General features: G+C 45.9%; 1 long non-coding RNA gene across 1 annotated transcript; it reads left to right on the forward strand.

Moving 5' to 3' along the window:
• The first annotated feature begins 16,747 nt into the window (after positions 1–16,747).
• LOC125738666 (uncharacterized) lies at positions 16,748–19,307 on the forward strand. The gene is made up of 3 exons (XR_007396882.1): positions 16,748–17,496; positions 17,870–18,227; positions 19,245–19,307. It is a non-coding gene; the product is annotated as an uncharacterized LOC125738666 (long non-coding RNA).
• The last annotated feature ends 577 nt before the right edge of the window (positions 19,308–19,884 follow it).

Raw genomic sequence — 19,884 nt, forward strand, 5'->3', positions numbered from 1 at the left:
CTACATCCATTCTCAGCCCCAGCGGTGGGTGAATCACCTCTAGCTCCGCCCAGCCTGGCTAACCCCACCTATCGGCCATCCTATAGCCCACCAAAACCTAGAATTCCTGACTTCACTACAGATAGTGAGAGAGAGTTCGGCAATCTGAAGTTAGCATTGGATAATCTTCTAGAGCCCCACCCAGAGCTCACCGAGAAATATAAATATCACATTCTTCTTGAACATCTCAAACTGCCTGAAGCCCAGATGATTGGGCAGTCTTGTCACCATCATCCCTTACCATACTCAGCGGCTATGCAAGCCCTCCAATTCCAATATGGACAACCACATCAACTAGCTCAGAGTGAAATAGCGGCTATCTTAACAGCCCCAGATGTGAAACCCAGCGATGCTAACAGTTTCCAGAACTTTGCTCTGAAAGTTCACCTTCTACTCAGCATGCTCTTCTCCTTGGAGGGTCCTCAAGGTATGGAACTCAGCTGCTGCTCACACGTTGATCGCCTGCTCAGCAAGCTACCTAAGTACTATAGAGATGGCTTCATAGAATTCCTGAACTTCCAGGGGAAGCTTAATACTGCCTGTCTCAACCCCTACAACCTACAAGACCTTGCGAGCTGGCTCCAGGTTAAGGCTCAACAGCAATGCCTGTCCAGTAGGCTGGTACAGCGCGTGAGAGACCTCCGGATCGTGGGAAAGAACCCACATCCGCTAGAGGACAGAATCCAAGCGTAGCTGTTTACCATGAGACGGAGCAAGCCAAACCTATAGTGTATAGGAAGCCTGTATCACCCACAATCAAGAAACCTTCCAAAGTACACTGTCTTTTTTGTGACAGCAACGAGCACTTTATCAGCCGATGCAACAACATTAATGGGAGGTCTGCTGCGGAGCTGGCAAGGTGGATTAATGAGGGACGGCGATGCTGGAAATGTGCTCGCTTACACTCGTCCGAGTCATGTAATCTTAAGAAACCCTGCGGCAACTGTGGTGGCCTACATCTCCAAGTTTTGCATGGTGCAGCTCAGAGGCGGACGATGCCCTCCTCATCTAGACCTACAGAGAGTAGAATTCACCTAACCCCTGATACTGGATCAGGCAAAGTACAGTGGGGCAAAAAAGTATTTGGTCAGCCACCGATTGTGCAAGTTCTCCCACTGAAAATGATGGCAGAGGTCAGTAATTTTCATCATAGGTACACTTCAACTGTGAGAGACAGAATGTGAAAAAAAAATCCATGAATTCACATGGTAGGATTTTTAAAGAATTTATTTGTAAATTAGGGTGGAAAATAAGTATTTGGTCAATTCAAACAAGGAAAATCTCTGGCTCTCACAGACCTGTAACATCTTCTTTAAGAAGCTTTTCTGTCCTCCACTCGTTACCTGTCTTAATGGCACCTGTTCGAACTCATTATCTGTATAAAAGACACCTGTCCACAGCCTCAAACAGTCAGACTCCAAACTCCACTATGGCCAAGACCAAAGAGCTTTCGAAGGACACCAGGAAAAGAATTGTAGACCTGCACCAGACTGGGAAGAGTGAATCTACAATAGGCAAGCAGCTTGGTGTGAAAAAATCAACTGTGGGAGCAATTATCAGAAAATGGAAGACATACAAGACCACTGATAATCTCCCTCGATCTGGGGCTCCACGCAAGATCTCATCCCGTGGGGTCAAAATGATCATGAGAACGGTGAGCAAAAATCCCAGAACCACACGGGGGGACCTGGTGAATGACCTGCAGAGAGCTGGGACCAAAGTAACAAAGGTCACCATCAGTAACACACTACAACGGCAGGGAATCAAATCCTGCAGTGCCAGACGTGTTCCGCTGCTGAAGCCAGTGCATGTCCAGGCCCGTCTGAAGTTTGCCAGAGAGCACATGGATGATACAGCAGAGGATTGGGAGAATGTCATGTGGTCAGATGAAACCAAAGTAGAACTTTTTGGTCTAAACTCAACTCGTCGTGTTTGGAGGAAGAAGAATACTGAGTTGCATCCCAAGAACACCATACCTACTGTGAAGCATGGGGGGGGAAACATCATGCTTTGGGGCTGTTTTTATGCTAAGGGGACAGGACGACTGATCCGTGTTAAGGAAAGAATGAATGGGGCCATGTATCGTGAGATCTTGAGCCAAAACCTCCTTCCATCAGTGAGAGCTTTGAAGATGAAACGTGGCTGGGTCTTCCAACATGACAATGATCCCAAACACACTGCCCGGGCAACAAAGGAGTGGCTCCGTAAGAAGCATTTGAAAGTCCTGGAGTGGCCTAGCCAGTCTCCAGACCTCAACCCCATAGAAAATCTGTGGAGGGAGTTGAAAGTCCGTGTTGCTCGGCGACAGCCCCAAAACATCACTGCTCTCGAGAAGATCTGCATGGAGGAATGGGCCAAAATACCAGCTACTGTGTGTGCAAACCTGGTAAAGACCTATAGTAATCGTTTGACCTCTGTTATTGCCAACAAAGGTTATGTTACAAAGTATTGAGTTGAATTTTTGTTATTGACCAAATACTTATTTTCCACCCTAATTTACAAATAAATTCTTTAAAAATCCTACCATGTGAATTCATGGATTTTTTTTTCACATTCTGTCTCTCACAGTTGAAGTGTACCTATGATGAAAATTACTGACCTCTGCCATCATTTTCAGTGGGAGAACTTGCACAATCGGTGGCTGACCAAATACTTTTTTGCCCCACTGTACTCCTGAAAATAGTTCCGGTTCTACTATATAGCAAAACCAGGTCAATTAAGACCTTCGCTATCCTAGATGATGGAGCCCAGCGATCTATGATACTGCCTAAGGCTGTGCATCAACTCCAGCTAGATGGCGAAGGTGAGACACTCGCCCTTTGCACAGTTCGATCGGATGTCACGCATCTACAGGGACTGAAGGTCAACTTCGAGATATCCCCGAAATGTAATCCGCGTCAGCGTTACACAATCCAGGGAGCTTTTACTGCATCAGGTCTGGATTTAGTAGAGCAGACCTACCCAGTTCATAAACTCCAGAAACGTCACCCACATCTACGGAGCGTCCCCCTACAGTCTTTCTCCAATGTGCAGCCACTGGTACTGATCGGATCAGATCACGTCCAGCTAATCACAGCTATAGAGCCAGTGCGTGGAGGAACTAAAGGTGGCCCAGTAGCAATCCACACCGCTCTTGGGTGGGCACTACAAGGTGCTGAGGGATACAGCACTGAGCACATTTCCACCCCACAGTATCTTTTCATCTCAGTCACTAATTCAGATGATCTCCTCTTTCGCTTACCTGCATATACCTGGCGGCGCCACGAGCAGGCAGCGGCTAACAGAGCTCCGGTGATTTCAGTGTTTTTACTGAACCTTTTTTCTACTTTCCGTTTTGTTTGACCGAATCACGATGTGTATCACCTACGACAGACTCATCCTGCTCCAAATTGAAAGAAAATGCACGATTCCACCGCTAAATCTACCGTTGGAGACGCTACGGATCCTAGGCGAGGCAGTGAAGCACAGCTGGCCGAAACGCAAGCGCTGCTCACGCAAACAAAAGCGAGGAAAGCGCGCGGGCATTAGCGCGAGGCTAAGAGCTAACCCCGTCCGACCGGCACTTCCATCTGTCCTCCTCTCCAACGTCCGCTCACTGGACAACAAGATGGACTATCTCTAGCTCCAGCAGGCAAGCCAACGTGAGATAAAGAACTGCTGCGTCTTTATTTTCACGGAAACGTGGCTGAACGTGGGCATCGCGGACTCCGCTATCCAGCTAAAGGAGTTAGTATGCTATCGGGCCGATAGAGAAGCCTCATTGTCCGGTAAGAGCCGCGGAGGCGGCGTGTGCGTCTACATTAACAAACTCTGGTGCACAAACTCCGCTGAATTGACTCGCCACTGCTCACCACAGATAGAGTTTTTGGTGATAAAGTGCCGCCCGTTCTACCTGCCGAGAGAATTCTCCGTGGTGCTAGTTATAGCCGTGTACCTGCCACCTAGCGTGAATGCTAACCAGGCGCTAGCCGAACTTTATGAGGCTGTTAACAAACTCCAGACTGTGCACCCGGACGGCTTTCTCATCATCGCTGGCGACTTCAACCACGCAGACCTGAAGTTAGTTCTCCCCAAATTCCATCAACACATGGACTTTGCTACGAGGGGGGAGAACTGCCTGGACAAAGTTTACACCAACGTGCGTGGTGCCTACAAAGCAACAGCGCACCCACACATCGGCTCTTCTGACCACACGACGGTGATGCTACTGCCCACATACTTCTCTCTGTTAAAACGCACAAGACCTTCCAAAAAAACCGTCAGAGTCTGGCCCAGTGGAGCTGTCTCAGCAATCCAAGACTGCTTTGAGTGCACGGACTGGGATGTTTTTAAAGAGGCAGCGAGGCTCAATGGTTGCATCAATCTGGACGAGTTTGCAGAATCTGTGACCTGCTACATCAGCAAGTGCATAGAGGATGTTACTGTCCTTAAGAACATAACCACCAGAGCCAACGAGAAACCCTGGTTCACAGTACAGGTGCGTGCACGGCTAAGAGAGAGAGATGCTGCTTTCAGGTCTGGGAACAAAGTTGCTCTTAAAACAGCCAGAGCAAACCTCTCTCGCTCCATCCGACAGGCAAAGCGAGCACACACACAAAAGATCCACAACCACTTCAGGGACACAAAAGACTCTCGCAGTCTATGGAAAGGCATCCAGGCTGTCTCTCAATACAAGCCAGCACCAAGCAGCTATGAGGGAGATGCCACACTTCCTGAGGAGCTGAACAAGTTCTATGCACAATTCGACGCATTGAACAACACACACACGTCAAAAGCCACGCCTCCCATCACTGACAAGATCATCTCTCTGCCTGCAGCCGACGTGAGGAGAACTTTTGCCAAAGTCAACCCACGGAAGGCTGCCGGTCCAGACAACATTCCTGCTCGCGTGCTCAGAGACTGCGCTGATCAGCTGGCTGAGGTCTTCTCAGACATCTTCAACACATCACTGAGACAGATGATTGTCCCAGCATGCTTCAAATCCACCACCATCATCCCAGTGCCAAAGAAGTCTTCAGTCTCCTGCCTGAATGACTACCGTCCCATCGCTCTGACACCCATTGCCATGAAGTGCTTCGAAAGACTCGTCATGTTGCAGGTGAAAAGCAACCTCCCCTGATCACTGGACCCGCTACAGTTTGCCTATCGCACAAATAGGTCAACCGAGGATGCCATATCCACCGCACTCCACCTTTCCCTCTCTCATCTGGACAATAAAGACTCTTACGTGTGACTACTGTTCATAGACTTTAGTTCAGCTTTCAACACCATCATTCCACAAAGATTGTGTGTGAAACTGAGCGGATTGGGACTGAGCACCTCACTCTGCAACTGGATTCTGGATTTTCTCTCAGAGAGGCCTCAGTCTGTTCGAATCGGCAACAGCGTTTCCAGCACCATCAGACTGAGCACAGGTGCTCCTCAGGGCTGCGTTCTCAGTCCACTTCTGTTCACACTCCTGACCCATGACTGCACTGCCCTGCACAGCTCAAACCACATCATCAAATTCGCAGACGACACGACGGTGGTGGGGCTCATCAGCAACAACGATGAGTCGGCGTATAGAGACGAGGTTCAGCAGCTGTCCACGTGGTGCAGTGAGAACAACCTGTCGCTGAATGTGGACAAAACCAAGGAAATGGTTGTCGACTTCAGGAGAACTCGCCCCAGCCACACACCACTCAGCATCCACGGTTCCACGGTTGAGATGGTAAAAAACACCAAGTTCCTGGGAGTTAACATCTCAGACGACCTCACCTGGACGACCAACACCACCTCCATCACCAAAAAGGCCCAGCAACGTCTCCACTTCCTGAGACGGCTTAAGCGAGCCAACCTCCCACCTCCCACCCTCACCGTGTTCTACAGGGGCACCATAGAGAGTGTCCTGACCAGCTGCATCTCCATCTGGTTTGGAAACAGCACGGTTTCCGATAACTGACGGCTTTCAAAGGATCATCAAAGCAGCTGGGAACATCATCGGTGCGTCTCTTCCATCGCTGCAAGACATCTTCAACAAGCGCTGCATCAGGAGGGCCTCCTGCATCGTGCTTGACTCCTCTCATCCTTCACACGGACTCTTCACACTCCTCCCATCTGGCAGACGCTATCGCAGCATCAGGACTCGTTCTTCCAGGCTGTGGGATAGCTTTTTCCCAGTAGCCATTAGACTCCTGAACACACTTACCCCCCCACACACACCCGGACTGCGAACAAATTGACTCCTGCACATCTGCACTTTACACACAAACTCTGCTACAAGCATTTTTGCACTTCTGCCACTTATTTGCACATTTTCCATACATAACTATTATAACCTCCTCTACCTCTATCTCCTAGTATATTTTTTTGTATACCTTATATTTATTGATTTGTTACATGTCTCTTTCTCTCGTCTGCACTGAAAAAAACTGGAGCCACGTCATCTCGTCTCTCTATGTACCTGTACAGTATATAGCAGAGATGACAATAAAGTTTACTTTGACTTTTTGACTTTCGGAATGTCGAAAAAATCTGGCAACTTGATGTTCTGCCATACAGGAACGAGAAGTTAATCACCCGATCCCGTGAAGACCAGGAGGCCTTAGACCTTCTGGAGGCGAAAACCCAGCTAATCAGCATCGAGGGGGTTTGTCACTATGCCACGCCCCTCCTCTGGAGGAAGGGAGCCCCCCAGCTTGATGGTTCCATACAACCAGTCATGTCGAATTTGAGGAGTTCTGAGAGGCGACTCAGGACAGATCCAGAGAAAGCTAAGATCTACTCAGCGGAGATTGAGAGGCTAGCTCGAGAAGGATGTATCACTGCAGTTTCACCAGAAGAGCAGGCCCGATCAGCCAAAAAATGGTACCTTCCCCATCACCTAGTGTTCCACAATAATAAACCAAGACTGGTTTTCAATTGCTCATTCAAGTACAAGGGCACCTCACTCAATGAGCAACTCTTACCTGGCCCAGTATTAGGTCCATCACTGCTGGGTGTTCTCCTGCGGTTTAGACAATACCCAGTCGCAGTGAGTGGAGACATCCGCTCTATGTTTCATCAGATCCGCCTCCTGCCAGAGGACCGACCGTTACTTCGATTTTTCTGGAGAGACATGCGTAGCCTCGATCCTCCAGACGTATACGAGTGGCAGGTACTGCCTTTTGGCACTACAAGCAGTCCTTGTTGTGCCGTTTTTGCTCTGCAGCAGCATACTCGTGAACAATAAGAAGATTTCCCTGACACGCTATAGTCAGTACAACGGAGCTTCTATGTGGATAATTGTCTTGAGAGATTTCTCAGCATATCTGCTGCAAAGCAGAGAGTGGACCAACTGTGGGCTCTACTGGCTGGAGGAGGATTCGACCTCAGACAATGGGCAAGTAATCAGTCGACAGTAGTGGCTCATCTACCGGCTGAAGCGAGGTCCCCAGCAACAGAACAGTGGCTTTGTCAGAAACGAGCAGACCCTACAGAGCCCACCTTAGGCTTAAGATGTAACTGTGCAGCTGACTCCCTAGGTTACCATCACCGGCCCATTGAACACCCAGCGTTGACAATGAGAACAGCCTATCAGGTACTTGCTAGCCAGTACGACCCCCTGGGGTTCATTGTGCCCTACACGACGCGGGCTAAAGTGCTCATCCAGCAATTGTGGTCCCAGAAACGAGATTGGGACGAACCCAACTTACCGGCAGTTCTACAAGAAGCATGGGCCAAGTGGGAAAGCGAACTGAGGAACCTTGACAAGGTGATAATACCCCGTTGCTACTCGCCTAACTCTTCTGATAGTAATCACAACTATGACCTCCATGTGTTCTGTGATGCATCGGAACGAGCATATGGAGCGGTCGCCTATCTGATGGTGGATACTGATGGCACCATCCATACTTCCTTTGTGATGGCTCGGTCTCGGGTTGCTCCCAAGAGACAACAGTCTATGCCACGGCTAGAGCTTTGCGCTGCACTGGCCGGAGCTCAGCTAGCAAAACTCATACAGCACGAGCTGAGTCTTACCATCACGCAGACAACGTTGTGGTCCGACTCCACCACAGTCTTGGAGTGGCTCCAGTCAGACTCCTGCAGGTTCAAGGTGTTCGTGGGTACTCGCGTGACAGAGATTCAGGAGTTAACTGACAGGCATGCTTGGCGGTATGTTGACACCCTGAACAACCCCACCGACGATATAACGAGGGGTAAACCCCTTCTTGCTCTAGCAGAATCCAGCCGTTGGAGCCAAGGGCCCGCGTTTCTCAAGCAGACTGCCGACCACTGGCCGAGTAAGCCGAAGCATTCCCCTCCCGACAATACAACCAAACTCAAAGGCATTGCATTCTGTTGATTAGCTGCAACTAAATCAACCAGGATCATCCCTGATGCTACCCAGTTTAGTTCATGGAAGGAATTGGTGAAAGCTACCCAACAAGCATATTAAGGAGCTATGACCGAGACTGCTGGAAGTCAATCCTTCAGTTATCGTGAAATAGAGGCTTTCGTATTAAGTAGATGTCAAGCTCAGAGCTTTCCAGAAGAGGTTGCAGTTCTCAGAGCGCACAAACCAGTACCAAGCCATAGTCGACTAGCCTGTCTGGCCCCAGAATGGGATTCCTCACTGGATGTTATTCGAGTCGGGGGAAGATTGCGGAGGATGCAGAACTCAGATATGGAAGAGATACATCCCATTGTTCTAGATCCGCAACATCCAGCTACAAAGCTGCTCATCCAAGACTTTGATGAGCAACTCCTACATCCAGGCACAGAGCACGTGTATGCAGAAATAAGACGGAAGTACTGGATCCTCTGGAGACGTCAGGCAGTAAGACACCATCAGCATAACTGTCCTTCCTGTCAGCGATGGAGAGCCCAGCCAAAGATTCCACAAATGGCGGATCTGCCTCCCGAGCATCTTAGGCTTCTCTGTCCTCCTTTCTACTCGACAGGTGTGGATTGTTTTTGACCTTACCTGGTCAGGATTGGCAGGAGAACAGAGAAACGCTGGGGCATAATCTTCAAATGCCTTACAACTCGAGCAGTACTGTACATATCAAGCTTCTTAGCTCCATGGATGAGGACACGTTCCTGCTTGCTCTTCGTCGCTTCATAGCCCGGCGAGGACGACCAAACGAGATACTGTCAGACTGTGGTACCAATTTCCGGGGAGCAGGGCACGAGTTGCGCGAAGCTTTCGTGGTCATGGCACCACATCTGCAGACACAGCTGACAGACTATCAGATCCAGTTCAAGTTCAACCCACCTAATGCTCCACACTTCGGAGGTGTGTGGGAGAGAGAGGTGCGGTCTATCAAGAGCACCCTTCAGGTAGCTGTAGGCCATCAGACCCTCTCAGAAGATGTCCTCTATACCGTCCTTACGGAGGATCCTGACCCTATCACACCTAACATCCTTCTCATGGGCGGCGGGACGCTACTTTACCTCAGCTAGCTTATTCACTGGCAGTTATGGGGAGGCGGCAATGGCGCCACTGTCAAACCCTTGCAGACTAATTCTGGGTTCAGTTCACATGGAACTACCTGCCCACACTTCAGATCTGACAGAAGTGGCATAGGCCATCAGCTAACCTGACTGAGGATCCCGTGGTCTTAATCGTAGATCCGCAGCAGCCCAGAGCTCTTGGGCCCATAGGTAAGGTCACCCGGGCAGTAGCCAGTCAGGACGGCTGTGTGAGAACGGCCGAAGTCCTAGTGAAGGGCAGAGTGTACACCAGGCCCGTTGCACGCCTAATCCCTCTTCCAGCTTTGGAGAACCTCGATGATGACACTGGAAGAATTCCCTGATTGCACATTTGCTGCTGAAATGTGGGGACGGCTGTTGTGAATTCTTTCGATTTGAGACTCTTGTTCTGATAATTGTATTGATTCGTTATGGGGCTTTTATGGCAGCATATGTTAATTAGAGGCTGTCGGGTAAAACGGAGGTTGTCGGGTAAATGAAGGTTGCCATTTTTCTCTGCCTACAGCACTGAGCTGAAGCAGAAGTCACTGCTGATGTAAGCATTTAATGTTCGAATTATATGAATGTTACGGGATTGCCTGTGCGATGTTTACATGGGTTAGCGGAATTTATAAAGTTGTATAAGCACTAGTCGCGAGTTTACCTGGTGAGTAAATATAACCTGGCTGCGTTCGACGGTTGGACGCATTTAGTGTTAATTATGCCGACGTCCAAATGAATGGCTGAATTGGTTAATGATTGTATAAGCTAATGGATATAAGCTGTTAATATAGATACTGCATAGTTCTAATTATAGTGATTTGTGCTTCAGTGCTGAATGTATTGTTGTAACAATGCCATATGCCTCAATATCTTTATTCTGTTTGTTTATTATAGAAAATTCTGTCTTCAGTTCAGTCCACGTGTCAATCCTGTCCCTTGAGTGCTCCATCTTGTATGTGGGAATTGTAACCTGCTATGTAGTAAAGTTCTTAGCTCTGCTTAACGACTCAGTGCTCTCTGACCAGAGCCCTCCAGCGGTCAGAGCCCTCTTCCTAAAGCTTTTTGAATACACACTGGCAAAGGATCCCAAACTTAATAAAATTGCGAAAAGTATTCCTCAAAATGCAAAATACACATCCAAACACATTCAGAATGAAATGACTGACACTCTAGCGACTTTTAGTTTATAGTATTAAAGGAGATCAAAAATAATTACAATAATGCAGGTCATACAGGGTTTGGCGTTAAAAGTGATTCAACTAGAGACGGATGCAATGTGGAAAGTCCTTCAATTATAATTAGATAAAACGTATCAAGTCCCCTCCCTTAAATGCCTGCTGGAGATGCGGTGGACAAGTCACCACCAGGGACGGATTACGGACCTGGCCAGCGGGGCTGCCCAGGGGCCCTTGAGGTGCAGGGGGCCCATGGGGCCCCTAGCCCAAAACAATTTGCAACGCTTATCAACAATGTATTTTCGTTTGTCTATTTTAGAGGGCCTACATTCTTTGATCCTCTGCCTACAAGGGCCCCTAACTCTATAGGGAGGGCGTTTGGCTGCCAAGGGCCCTTGAATTGTGGTGGTGGTGCTGGTGGGGGGTCAGTGCTTTCAGGGGGCCCCCGGCCCTGCTATAGGAACTTTAAAGGGAAATGGGTGCATGGGAGCCTACTTTTAGAAGGCCCTCTTAGGCCCTCCTATTATGGTCCTGGCTTCTGGCTACCAGGGGGTCCTAGGGAGGATGGGGGCTTTGGGGGCTTTTAGAGGGCCCTCTGATTATGAGGGCCCTACTAGGAGGCCCTAGGGAGGAGGGTGTAGTGTACCTTTAGAGGGCCATCTGATTACAAGGGCCCATACCATAGGGCCCCTGGGTTCTGGGGGGAGGGGAGGGGGGCGTGTTAACAGCCTTACAGAAGGCCCTCTGACTAGGGAGCGGTAGCATGGTGGGATGGAGGCGGTTAACCTGCCTGCTGAGTGGCCCCCAGACCAGTGTAGCAGTGTAAGAGTTTGACCAGTGTAATCACTCCCAGGGCTGTAGTGGAGGCTAAACGCAAGTAAGCACGGTTTACGAACCTCTGAAATTTCAGAATTAGAGTTTACCCACTTCTCAATTGATCTAAATGCACATCATAGTATAGTTTATGCACAAAATGTGATCACAGAATTCGTAGTTCACCCACCTCTTATTTTACCACTACACCCCTGATCACTCCGTTCTGTACGGGGATATAGTACACAGGTGGATTCTGGCATGGTTCAGCTGGACACGGTACACATGTAGTGTGATCACTAACCGTGCCCCAACATGGCTCTCTCTGTACGTTCACACCAGGAGAGACCAAAGCGAACACGTTGCCAAGTTCGTTGAAGAAGCTTCGTTGTTGAATTTGCTTTATTCACTTTGTTCGCTCATTGGAATGTTTGATTTAGCCTGTTACCATGGGGTGTTGGTAAATCTATATATTAGAATTGGTTTTCACCGAACCGCATCATAACTCATTACATAAGGTTAACTGACTTTTAACTTTTCTTTTTCGCTCTGGTCACCCAATTTACTTCGCTGCCAATGAATTTACTTTGTTCGGCCAATTCGGCGACTCTCCATAGAGAAATAATGACTTTCATCGCTCTGGTCTCTTCTGATGTGAATGTACGTGACATCAATAATGACACTCCAAATAATAAATATTTGAATTAATTTGAGAAAGTTGGTGTTAATAACAGTTTTTTTCACATTGGAGAACTTGCAATGTGTAAATCATGGGGAGAGACCTATCTTTTCCCATGGTAATAACCAGGCTGCTGAATAGAAATGAGATGATTAGCAGAAGTGCTTTTATTTAGAGCATGAATTGTATGACATTCAAACTGCATGATCAGTTTGCATTGTTGATTAAAACTGGACAAGTTCTAATATTTTCTGACTTCTGGCTGATGGTTATTTCACTCGATGCTAGAACACCAGACAGCGTGCTGTAGTAGACAGTTGCTACCCCTCCCCCACTCTCTCACTCAGACTGTTGCAAAATTGTTACATTTCCTCCAGTCAGCCAATCAGGTGTTGTCTTTTCAAAATCCAACTGAAAATTCACTGCAGATATTAAACCTCCTGCCAGTATCAAAACTCCTCATTCAGACAGTTCAGCTTGAGAACTTGCTTTGTACTCTCTATACAGTTTTCTATACTTCTTTGTTATCACAATATTAACAACCAAAATAGACCGGGAGCCCAGAGGGGTCGGCCTAGCTGAAAAGCGAACCAATTTCCCTTAGTGTAATCTTGCTGGGGGCATATGACAGTTCATCAAAATGGATGTCTGCCGGGTCCGTGGTGGTGGGTGTGGCTGTGAGGGGTGTGGAAATGAATTCAAATTATTGAGCTAGGTCAGCTCAAAAATGAACTTCTTGAAAATGGTGCTTCAATGTACCTTATACAATCAGGACTTATAAACAGGCACTGCCAGACATTTTTAGTGGTGGGGTACTCTCGGCAGAGTTATGTAACTGCCCTGCAAAAATTGAGCTAGATCAGCTGATATCCGAACCAAATGAAACTAGTTGGAACTTGTTCAGTATCAACCCAGGTATCATGAATGAACATTGCCAGACAGTTTCTGTGGTGGGTTACCACTGCCAGACACACCAAAATTTGAGCTCAATCAGCTGATATAGATATCCAAACTGAATGAAACTAGCTGGAATTTGTTCAGTATAATCCCAGGTATCATGAATGAACATTGCCAGACAATTTCTGTGGTGGGTTACCCCTGCTAGACACACCAAAATTTGAGCTAGAACAGCTGATATAGATATCCGAACTGAATGAAACTAGCTGGAATTTGTTAAGTATCAACCCAGGTATCATGAATGAACATTGCCAGACAGTTTCTGTGGTGGGTTACCCCTGCCAGACACGCCCAAAAAGATCACACCCAAAACTGAGCTAAATCAGCTTACATCCGAACTGAATGAAACTAGCAGGAATTTGTTCAGTATTAACCCAGGTATCATGAATGAACATTGCCAGACTGTTTCTGTGGTGGGCTAGATCAGCTGATATAGATATCCGAACTGAATGAAACTAGTTGGAATTGGTTCTCCTTGACTTTCTCTCACTCTCTCTTTCCACCTCTCTCTTATTCTATAAAATTGTATAATATATTATTTGTAATTATATTATACTATATTATATATTGCATATTATATTCTGTACTATTCATTACCAGAAGTATATGATTTTCTAGTCTTATAACAGGCTGAAAGTCTTAGCATATTATTTTATACTGTATTATATTTCATAGTTGTAATAACAGTACACCAAAGATCCAGGCCTTTTTAAAGGCTAGTCTAAGTAGCAGTTGCTACCTAGCAACTCACAGCCTTTTTAAAAGGTTGTTGTTCTTTTATATTTTAGTTATAGTATTGCAAGAGTAATTCTAGATCACCTTATAAAGACACAATTTCCATAAATAACATGGATCCCAAACAAAAAAGGGGTGCTTCAAAAAGAAAAGCAAAAAAAATGGAGGCAAAGCAGGCAGTTTTCCTAAAAGACGTTCCTTTAATATCAAACTTCTTTGATAAGCCGCTGGATAAAAGTGAGATGAGTATTGCTAATGTTAGCAGTCACCAGAGTTCTAGCAATGAAGATGAGCTCACCACTGGATTATTGTTATCTGACAGTGTCTATGAACCCTTGCAGACCCAGTAAGGTACATGACACGGATGCCAGCCCTGCCAGGCTACCACAGACCACCAGCAACAGAAAGATAATCAAATGAAAGTTGCAGGTGTGTCAGAGCCACAATTAGACCAGTCAGCTGCATTGTCTGAGGTTCAGTTTTCAAATGAGGAGGGCACAGACCCCAACTCCTGGTGTGAAACTGTCAATGACCCTGCTTAATGGCCCAGTACCAATACCGACCCAGCCAAGTCAATTCTTCTTAGTAGAGGGGTAGCTGCATTTCAAAACAGAAGTGCTAAGTATCCTGCCTTAGTCAGGGATAGAAACATTAGGGTTATCAGTAGAAGCTTTACAAATGCTTTACTCAGTTGTTGTCTACCAAATGGGCAAACAGTGACTAGGCAGTGGCTACTTTACTCCTCTTCAACTGGCTGTGTGTATTGTTTTGCTTGCAAACTGTTTTCCATTAAGGACAATACTTTTGTTCATGGATTTTCTGACTGGAAACATTCAGAGCGGATTGGTGAGCATGAGAGGAGTGCAGAGCATAGAGCTTGCATGCTAGCATTACACAATCACTCCAAAGGCACAGCAACAATTGATTCTGATATCATCAAGCAAATTGATGCAGAGAGACAATACTGGGGGGATGTTTTAAAACGAGTTGTTGCCGTCATACAGTTTTTGGGGGAGAGGGGACTCGCTTTCAGGGGAGATGATGAGCTACTGGGATCAGCTCACAATGGTAATTTTTTGGGCATCATAGAACTGTTGGCCAAGTTTGATCCATTCCTAGCTGAACACCTCCAAAGGTTTGGTGGCAAGGGAAAAGGCCTATTTGTCATCAACCGTCTGTGAAGAATTTATTCATCTAATGGGAGAAAGAACAAAGCAAGCAATTGTTAATGAAATAAAAGATTCAAAATATTTCTCTGTTATAGTTGACTCCACTCCAGACCTTGCTCATGTGGACCAACTCACTTTTATTTTCAGATTTGTTAATCAAGGCGGACATGTAGTCGAGCGTTTTCTGGCATTTGAGCCTGTTGACAACCATAGGGGGGACAGTTTGGCTGAGTGTGTCATTGCTATGGTGGAGAATCTGGGCCTAGACTTGTCTAACTGTAGGGGGCAGTCATATGATAATGCAAGTAACATGTGGGAAAGTACAATGGAGTCCAAGCTCATCTTAAACGACGGAACCCACTGATTTGTTATGTCCCTTGTGCAGCACATTCATTGAATTTAGTTGGTGTCAATGCTGTAGACAGCAGCTCAGATGGTGGACATTTCTTTGACCTGCTACAGACAATGTACACTTTTTGTGCATCATCTACGCAAAGGTGGGGGAAGGTCTTCCATAATAACACTGGTGTCAAACTCACACTGAAATTACTGTCAGGTACTCGGAGGAGTGCACGGGCTGACTCAACTCAGGCTCTGTGGAGGTATTATGCACAACTGAGAGAGGCATTGAATAATATTTCCAAAGATAAGGAGGAGAAGCGAGAAACTCGCAGTGAAGCCTCTGCACTTTGTGGGAAATTGGATACACTGGAGATGGCTTTCATGGCACACTTCTGGAATACAATATTACAGAGGTTCCAAGCCACCAGCCTGCAGTTGCAGAAGCCAGACATTAACATATGTACAGCTAAATGTCTACTGTCATCTTTACGAGACTTTGTGGCAGCACAAAGAGACAATTTTGAGGTATTTGAAGTGGCCGCTTTAAATATCACCACTACTGTCTCCCAGGACTATAGGCATGACCTCCAGCGCACAAAGAAGCGCCCACGAATGTTTGATGAAAACGCAGAGCCAGGTGTTACACTTAATGGTAGGGACCACTTTCGGATTGAAACATTCAACGTTGTTATCGACAAACTTGTGTCTTGTCTTAACCATCGTTTGAGTGCATACACACACGTAACTGAGCTATTTGGTGCTCTTTACCTATCTGAAAATATGTCCAACAGTGAGCTCACTTTAAAGGCTAACTCACTCGTTGCAGCATATCCTTCAGATCTGAACATGAGCCTGGCAGATGAACTGATGTAGTACAAGTCATTCATGTCAGAAAAAGAGACATGCCCAAGTAAAATGCTCAGAACAATGATGGATTTAGATTTGCAATCAACCTTTCCAAATGTGTACATAGCACTTCGACTTTTTTTGACCCTGCCTATTACAAACTGTGAAGGGGAGCGCTCATTTTCCAAACTCACTCGCATTAAAAATGAACTCAGGATTAGGATGTGCCAAAACCGCCTGAATTCACTGTCACTTCTGGCCATCGAATCAGAGTTGGTTAGACAACTTAACTTTGATGAATTAGTGGATGACTTTGCAAGAAGGAAGAGTAGAAAGAAAGTTATGTAAGGTAGGCTATTGACAGATGGGTTAGGGTTAGTGTTTGACAGGTGGTTTAACATTTTCCTTTTTTTTTTTTTTTTTACTTTTTCACAAAATATCTATAATTAGACCTAAATGTTATCCATATCATACAAAATGGATATTGACTTGGAGTAGGAACAGTAAAATTAAATGTTATTTCTCCCTTTAGCTGCATAAAAAGTCCCCAAAGTTTCACAACTGGTTCATGGTGAATTATTTTCCAAATGTATCAAAATCTCCCTCCCTCCCCCCCCCTTAAGAACGTGACACATGCTGGCTGCCAGTGTAGAGCCCAGCCCACCGGCTGCTGCCAATACACAGTCTATGGCTGCTTCGCACAGGTTATGGAATGTTGCTAATATTCGGATCAAAGATTCTAGGGTGTTATTCTACTCTAGGAAGTTCTGCATACAATACATTGTTTTAATGCTATTTTAATCCACGTTATTGTACCAAATACATTGCCGATTTTATCAGCAAAATAAGCTAGATCATATTGCTTAGTTGATTTTGTTTACCCATGCCAACGGTTGCTAAGGGAAGAAAAGCCATGCTTTTAAACAAGGGTATCGTTAATTTCAGCCCAATTGGTCAGTAATAGCAAATGCACATGGATTTGACAGAAAATTAAGCAATTTAAATGAAGAAAAGAAAAGAATTACATGGGCATGCGGTAGACGTTTCTAGTGGGCATTCCCAAGTTGAAACCATGGATATGTTTTTCTTGTCGTGGCGCAACGTGTTTTTTTTTTGTTTCAATCTGTATTATAGTATGCTTGCCCTCCTAAATCTATATGGCATAAAGTAAAAGAACGAAAAGTAATGTAATAAAAGTAGATCTACAATCGCAAATTTAAACTGATAAAGACTTCCATGAGCCGGCAAGAAGACAAAAGGATCACACAGCTAACGACAACATTAACAGTAGCTACGAAGTTTTAAGGTAGGACAATAGGTTTCATTTATCATTTGCCCGCCGTGGCTCTAGTTGGCAAGAAATTCACAGCACATATTATTTTGACCGCATCATATTTCTTGTTGGGTCTATTTGTTGCACCTTATACCATCGTCAGATTTATACATGTCAACTTGCATCTGGCAAGCTAACACCCGGCCACCTCTCAACTACATGAGCGCACTTCTCCACAACATTCTGACAACCCACGTATAAACCTGCTGTTTATCTAAGTTATTGGTTTATTAAATATGACACGGGTGGGTAGTATTTGTGATTTCGCTTACTTTACCATTTCATTCTGTTGGTATCCTTGAATTTATTTGCTCCTGGCCCTGCGCATGATATGACTGCCCCCTAGCTACGAGGATGTAATTGTCTTCTTTGGGAAAGCTGCAAAGCAACAATTGCAGATTATAACAGGTACATGGCATTTTGGTTCATTTTTATAGACATTTCTATTTCGAACTAGCACATTCTGGATAATTCAAACAAATAATGTTTGTTATGGTAAGATCTGGTTGTGCTACGTTGCTACCTGTCTCTATAAACAGAGATGGGTAACCTGGTGCTAACATTAACGTGAGGTAATGGCATTAGGCTGTACTGATTATAATTTGAGATCCAACTTACTGTATCAACTTTCACCTTTTCACTTTTTCCGAGGTAAAAAGCGGCAAAAGAGAGTTTTGTCAACATCATTCTGCTTTTACAACACGGTACGTGTACGCCGCACTAGTTTGGACCCACAAGTGGCAGGATGACGTAGCAACTAGCCATCCTAGACAATGCAGGCATTTTATTTATTTTTTTTTAGAGAGGGGGGGTGTCAGGCGGCCTAGGACAGAAAGACAAGGGTCCAGGGTTGCAAACCAGCGTCTGGTTTATTTGCTCAGGTGAAGCACTATTATTTATTATTATTATAAGTATTAGAAGGGACGTTCAAGAAACGAGGTCGGTGGACGGGCGAGAAGGTCAGTAGCCGGGTGGTCAGTCCTACACAGAAGCATGAGACGGGACCACACAAGGGAGTGGGGACGAAACGTGCCAGGCTCAGTGGGACAAGCGGGTCAGGATCGGGAATGGGCCTGGAACGGAAAAGGGAGGAGGTTAAGGAATGGACAAAAGGTAAACAGAGAGGGTTCGGTAGTAGGGGAAGACGTAGGACAAGAAAACGCTCAGTATGGCATGTAAACATTGGCTCAATACTTCGCAAGGATGAGGGGTTGTTTGGCTGTTTATATGTTCCTGTTCGTCACCCTTAATGCCGTGCACCTAGTGGTGTGGGCGTGACAGGGGGGCCCTCGCGAACGTTTGGCCCAGGGGCCCACACAACCCATAATCCATCCCTGGTCACCACGATGTGACAAAGTGTCTTCTGGACAATCAGGATGCTATCCTTAGTATCCTTTCAGAGATTTCAGAAGACAATGTAGCAGATGTGAGTATTTGCACAGAGACATTGGGTTTGTTGATGATGTTGAGAAAACATAATTTCTTTGAAATAGGCAGATTTCTTCTGAAAGTACTTGGCGCCTTGAAATCTGCAAATCCTATTTTACAGGCTTCTGTTGACCTTTGCCTTGCTGGTGAAGTAGTCAGTGTATCTCTACAGGCTCTGAGGAAGATGAGAGATGATGAGTCACTGAATAATTATGAGATAGACACCCCTGTTCCCGCAAGGAAAACAATAATGAATTCACAGCTTACACACAGTGTTGTTTTATGCCCTGTAGGTCACACCGAAACCTCTGAGAAATCCCAGCCAGGATCTGAAGAGAGCTCTTCTCAACATTTTGGACAGAAACATTGTGGAGAACATTGTGTTCTCCAGAGGCAATCTTGATCTGATGATGGCAGTGAATTGAATTCTCCTTTAATCTTCCTCTTTTCTTGATGCTGCCTTGTTACGCCCCCTGCAGAAGCTGGCAGGTACTGCCTGCAGCAACAGCATTTCTAATGAAATTTGTGTTGCAAAAGTCATGTTAGAAAAGAAGTTCACCTCTGCTGTTGCAGACCTCTCCACCATTTGCAAACACCTCCAAGAGTTTAAGGAAGCTTTTCCTCAGCTCTGTGTAACTGTTATTGACTATTGGAGTGTCATCTGTCGCATGTCAGAGTTCTTTCTCCACTTTGTCACATGTCCTAACACCCTTCCGATGCACAATGTTACATGAGAGAAAGAAAAGCTTGACGATTCTGGCTCAGGAGAAGATGAGAACAGCTGGACTAGATATGGATGAATTTAGAACATTCGGCCCATCAAGCTCGTTTGGGGAGAACTTAAATAATAGCTCAGAGTTGTTAAAATCTTATCTAGCTCTGATTTAAAGGAACCCAGGGTTTTAGCTTGCGCTACACTAGCAGGAAGACTAT

Source organism: Brienomyrus brachyistius, chromosome 1, assembly GCF_023856365.1.
Source record: "Brienomyrus brachyistius isolate T26 chromosome 1, BBRACH_0.4, whole genome shotgun sequence".
In the NCBI taxonomy this organism is placed as follows: domain Eukaryota; kingdom Metazoa; phylum Chordata; class Actinopteri; order Osteoglossiformes; family Mormyridae; genus Brienomyrus; species Brienomyrus brachyistius.